Raw genomic sequence first — 6686 nt, forward strand, 5'->3', positions numbered from 1 at the left:
TAATTTTAAACCTTCATTCTAAACATTAGAAGAATTGAAGAGTTTCGTGGATATTGTGATCTTGGAAATGTTGCTAAAAAGATGGTTAAGACTAGAAAAATAAAACTTTTTCACTGATTTGTCGCCTCATTGAGCTAACTTTGATCCTTCTCGTGGCAACAACATCAGTTGAGAGGATCTTTTCAGTGATGTCAATTACGAAGATAGATTTACACAACAAAATGGGTAATGGATGCCTCAATAACTTTGATATGCTACAATGAGAAGGTATATTTAGAAGCATTAACAATGACATAATCATAAAATGGTTTGAAGACATGAAAAAATATCAGATGTTAGTGCCTCAAACTAAATTAGTGGTATGCTATATTAATTTTTCTCTTGTAATATTCTAATTATTTGAAATTAGAAAGAAATTCTTATATCACTATTTTACCGTGTTTGTGTACAGATCTCTCCCCATGAAGATTAAAGAATATTGGACTATTATCGTGATAAAGAATATTGAGTTCAATTTGTGGTATGATTTTTTCTTGATGTGTTTTGTATTTTTTTTTACCATTGTGAGAACTATCTAAATAGTATTCTAATTAATCATTGAGTCAACCATTTCTATAATCACGACTGCAATGATTAACCATAATACCATTCTGATAGTCCTGACACGTGTTTTGTGCTCAAGATTAGAAAACACGTCTTTCCAATATATATCATTATAAGAAAACTTAATAAAGAGAGAGTAATTGAAAATATATTAAAAGTCTTTGAGTATTAACAATTTATGATAATTTACAATAAAAAAGAGCTAGGAGGACAATAAACAGATCATCACCTAGCCAAAAGAGAAACTACGCAGCGAAAGAAAACATCTATCAACAACAAAAGATAGGTGGAGCCATATACTCTTAGGCTCCACCCTAAAATAATATCATCCAAGTAGTTTGTACTATTCATCCCTGCCACCTACATCAGCGGACGTGAAGTAGCCGAACAATACCTCCTCCATGTCAATAGCACTTAAAAGAGCAGCGTGAGTACGAAGGTACTCACAATACTTAATCCATATTGGTTACATATAAATAACCCGACTCTAAAGATTGTGCATTTGGATAAATTAGTAAGGAACAACCACAAAGTTAAGTAGATTCACATGCAAAAGCAATTTTTGACACAAATGTGTAATCTCAACTACATCCGAACACATCATACCACATCATTTCACATTTGTGACTCTATGACCGATGCGGATGGACAGAAGCATGTTCATAACCGAGAGTGCGGCAATTCGAATTATTTTTACACCCTGCAGGGGTACTATTTTACCCACAATACACGAGAACCATTCAGCTTGTGCGATCCGCTAAAGTCCACACAATGGGGTACTCGTAACAACCTTTTCCAAATAAGCTCCAACCGTTTGAATAGGCACCTTAAAGTGCGGAGGTCATCTAAAACTACTCCCAAAGTAAACTAGATACCCCTATAAATCTATTATGCCCATGACACCAGAGATGTGCAAGCCAAAGGGTCACAACTACATAAGTTACTCGGCGCATCCTTCCCATAAATTGATATGTAGTTAATATGGAAAGTGCTAAAGCCAACGACGCCGACGGATGGTGCTAAATCGATGCAAGTGGTCTACGGTATCCGAGCTCCTCTCCTGACCTACCCCTAACACCACCTGCATCTCGCCTCATTCTCACCACTCATTCATCCCAACGTCATTATCATTGTGAACCATACGCAAGCCCTAGGCTCGCGAGCAATGATTAAACCTTCACTTGACTTCTGCCAAAGACCTAGGCATTGCTAAGCATTTCGGTTAACCTTTGAAGTTAGACATCAATGTAATCATACCTAGGTTACAAGGATAAGGATCAACAACAATATCCAGGTTAAGGTAATGCATCAATATAGGTTTTACCCATATCACCCTACTCTGGAATGCTACTCATGCAAACATACCTAAAGGATAATTTATCATATTAAACACAATCGATCCAAAGTAGGAGGTGCAATATGCTTAGATGTTTGCCTTGCTGCTCCAGCGCCTGCCTGATGCTACCTACGCAACACTCACAAAATTTCGAAGGCTCGATGTCGCCTTCAACCACTTGGACCGTCGATGCGACACTCTCTAAACGAATCAAGAATGCATTGCATAAACAAGTGAACAATGAAAAAAATGTGCATATGATGCATGCTCGAACAATAATAAAGTGTCGTGTTACGAAAACATTTGCAAAAGAACGCTAGACAATCCGGGTTAGAAAAGGTTTGAACCTTGGATAAGATGTCCTAAGGTCATACAACTTTGCATGGCTGGTAGTCAGACCGTCGGCATGCAGAGAGTTTTGGCGTATGGCAGTCAGACTGGCCCTAGTGGTGATCTGACTCCTGACTATGGGTTTGACTGAGGTTTTGATCTTCAAACTGGCGGTCAGACTGGCATGAGCGGGCGGTCAGGCCACGAGTCCATAGTGGCAGCAGCTCTACAAGGTCGCTGGCGAAGGTTCCGATGAGATTTTCTACCGCGAAGGGTATCAAAACGCTCTAGGAGACTAATGGAGTGCTTCTAGGCTGGTTTAGACAATCTTCACCGAGCCAAACATGAAAAACTCTATGAATGGGGTCTAAGCTAGGGTTGAGTTTGGGCCTAAATGACATGAGGATTGATTAGAGCTTGAGAATGACGGGGAATCGGTAGAGGACGTCTCACTGTAGTGTAGGGAAACTTCATAGTGGGTTGGAAAGCTTTGGGGAAGCTCCAATTTACGGATTGAGCTCTGGAGTGGTTGATGAGCTCGAGGTGAAAGGAACGTATCTCCGACGAGGGAGAAGAGGGGAGGAGCTCGGGGGAAGCCCTCCGGAAGCTTGGGGAAGCTCCCACCGTCGATCTCCAGTCACCATGAACGTCAGGGTGGGCTTCTCCTTCTCTCTCTAGGGTTTGATGGAGGGGGAGAGTGAGAGAGGAAATGAAAAAGAGAGAGCGAGCGAGAGTGGTCGATGCCTTAAGTGGAGAGCCCCTGAGCTCTGGCGATCAGATCACGAGAGGTCCCGGTCGGACCACAGGAAGCTCACGTGGTCTCCCATGTGGCTACCTCTAGTGGTCAGACCATGACTATTCTCGATCAGATCGTTGAAAGCAAATCCCAGCGTTTTCTTTCTTTTCTTTTCCTCCTCCTTTCTAAATGGCTTTAATTCTATATCCAAGGTATTTTTTTAAGTACATTTAAACTTAAATTAACAAATAATCATGCACAAACATAATACTACGATGATTATGCATACTTAACTATGTAATTAGTGTTTTAAGACGTGACAACCATTATGCTAATGTAAAACATTACTTTAAAGATTGAACTCGATAATGGTTTGTTGAGCCCAACCCCTAAAAAGTTGGTCTGGATCGGTTCCTGTGTCAAAGTTTATCTGGGAACAAACCGGACATTTACATATCTTAATTACGGTCCAGTAGAAAGCCCTCTGATTGGATAGTTGCGCTACATGCATGCATCAGCTGATCATGCTTGCGCATGCATGCATGTAAAGATGTAAACGTACGTAGACCAGGCCACCAGGGACCAGAGCGGCGTTGAGGAGGGCATCTTCCTCAGATCCGGTCTCTTCGGACTCGGAGGAGGCAGATGCGGCAAAGGCGAGACGATGAATGTCTGAGTTAGATTGAGGAGGCGGTGGCGACTGTGCGCCCCCGGAAGAAAATCATGTTCTCCGGCGAGGATCCTCCTTTGTCGGATGCACTTCGGTGAGTCCTTGAGATAGGACGTCACCTGCGGCGCACGCTAGCTCCTCTTGCCGCGAAACAAACAGCACGTACGCAGCAGAGGAACATTCCGTTTTGGGATTACAGGTCACTAATTGGCCACACATGAATTTGCCTAGTTTTTTTTTGTGGGTTAATCTTCGCATGAACACCAAATTACACCGCTCGCATATGTACTATCTGACGCCCACGCGGCAGTAAACATGCCTGGATTAGCTAGACTTGTTGGAATACTTCTATTAAATATATTTTTTGAAAAAATGCTATTAAATAATTTATGATCGATCAGACTTCGCCATGTCCTTCTCTGGCTCCATTTCGTCGTATTGACCCTTACTCTTTCGTGTCCGGTTCATCTTTTGGTGCTTGCCAAGGGGCAAATCTTACCTAACCTAACACCTGCGGCGGAGAGTTATAGTAAATTTTAAGCTGACATAGTTTTCAAACAACGGAACATGGACAAATGTTCTCTGCGATGGCAGTGCAGTGAGCCATTGCATCGAGCCCAGCAGTGCCGGCAGTTTGGTTTCCTGTGTCGGTTCAGTTGCAACCATTTTGTTGCATTTGATCGAATATAATCAATGTGCAATGCCTTTCTAATTATCAGGTCAGGTAAACTGTTGCTACTCTAGTGCTAGTAATATACTATTACTATGACATTATCCAATCAGCAGCAGTAAGATTTCATACTAGTACAGGAGTATTACCCCTCCTGTTTTCGAACATGGGGATGAGCTAGAAACTGCTTCGATGACTGTCGGAGAGAGAAAAATGCCTTAAATTCTAGCCGTTTATCATCAAAAAGCTTCTGTTCAAAAAGTTTGAATGCTTTTTGGGCCAAGTGCACGCCCTCATTAGTTTAAGCCCAATGTATTAACCTGATGGAGTAGAATATATAAACAGAAGCAGTCTAGCAGCACTAATTTAATCTTGCTTAAATTACATTGGCCAGTTGGGAATTATTGTTACCGGTTTACGAAAGCCAACGGTTCCAGCTCGGGAATCTCTTTGGTCACTGAGCCTAGGCTGTGTTTGGATTGTGGCCTTTGATTGATGCACAAACTGCAGCCTGCCTATTTCTAATTTCTCGTTGCCGTTGGAAAGATTCGTCTGGAGTTATTACGACTAGTACTTCTAACTTATATTTGTACTTCATTATATCATCTTCAATACAATTTTTAAAAATCTATTTCCTATAATATTATTATAGTATCTCCTATCACAATTACAGTATTTTCTATTTTTTTCATCTCCAACAGACACCATATTTTCTACCTTCTATTACTCTACTTCTACTCCAGACCCACACGCATACACTGTGAATAGTGTTGCGGGAGCCGTCTTCTAGCTGTAAATACCGTATCCCTCATCATCCCACTTTACTGTAGCAAAAGAAAATACAGTTTGTAACCTCTGTTGAAGATGACCGGTTGAGATCGAACCCTATTCTACTGTACCACTCGAAAAATCAAAAATACCATCTCCGTTGGGATAGCCTTACTCGCCATTGCAGTATTATTCTTTTTTAAAGGAGCATCTTAGTTAGGACTGTTGACTTTCAGAGTTTGTTGAGGGACTAAATTAAGTTTGGTGGAGAGTAAATTATCAAAGAATACAATGTCCTTTGTTACACCTGCTGTTACAAAGGATTATGTTCCCAAGAAAGAAATCATGTTCCTAGGATTCAGAGAGCACATCAGCACAGGCCTGGCTGCTGACTGTAGCTAGCTGATCCATGCATCATGGGCAGGGCAGAGCACGGCCTGAACCCAACCAACGCTGAGACCGCCGTGCGTACGAACGAGTGAGCCCCGTGCCCTGCCGGGAATTCATGTGCATCGCCCCGGGCTGAACCGTGGTACCATCGCCTTCTGCAATCTCCATCCACCGCTGCTGGTTTTCACGGCTGGCAGCTGGCTCCCATTTTGTTGTTGACATGGGGACACCTGAATCATCAATTCCCTGCGCTCTCTATTCAGTCAGCCAGTCACATTAATTGAGAATTGAAATATCAAGAGCCACGGCTTAGGGAGTTTTTTAAATACAGATTTACTAAGTCTCACTCGATTGAAATAAAGCTTTATTTAATTCGACACGTTGTTCATCCGATCCTCGTGTGTCTGTCTTTTGATCTATAATCAGTCAAGAATTTTTATCTTACATGTACTAGAAAATTATATATGTCTCTATTATAAAAAATATTATTCACTTGTGAATTAATTTTTTCGTCAGCTATTAGATCTTTATCCAACTATTACTGTTGTCAAGTGAAACATAGCCCCTTGCCGGTGGATCCTGCAAGGACTCCACGATGAAGTGTCGATCGGTGGGAGGCCCGATGTTGCATTTAAGGGGGAACGTGGCCGGTCACATCTAACCACTCTCCCCTACGCCTGTCGTACTGAATACGTCAGCCCCTGCCACCGCTTGACAGGAAGGCGTAGGCACAATTAATACGGCGGGTCCCATCGTATGTCCCTTCGCAAGGCCAAGGAGACAGATGGCTTGAAAATATCTTCGATGGGCTTGAGGCTTATCGCCCATCGCCCTGATGCATCAGACCGTGTCAGACCTACTCTGACCAGACGGGCATGAGAGGGTACTCAAAGGCTGGCCGGTGGGCCCCCCTGTACCTGCTAAAGTTGGGGGCGTAAAGACCGACGGGACCGTCCGAGGGGCGTATTTTCAACCCTTTATAACACCAGCTGTAGACCCATGATGGTCGTTTTCCATTTATTGCTTACGAGAACTTGTGCCCCCGTTCTAGGCTCTCTCTGGAGGGCCTCCCCCGGTAGATAAAAGGGGGGGAGCTCCTCGTAGAAAGGGAAGCGAACAAGAGACAAAAAACCTGACTTGAGATAGTCAAGAGCTTGTAACACAGAGAAAAACGAGAGTGCTA

This window comes from Phragmites australis, chromosome 1 (assembly GCF_958298935.1).
Source record: "Phragmites australis chromosome 1, lpPhrAust1.1, whole genome shotgun sequence".
In the NCBI taxonomy this organism is placed as follows: domain Eukaryota; kingdom Viridiplantae; phylum Streptophyta; class Magnoliopsida; order Poales; family Poaceae; genus Phragmites; species Phragmites australis.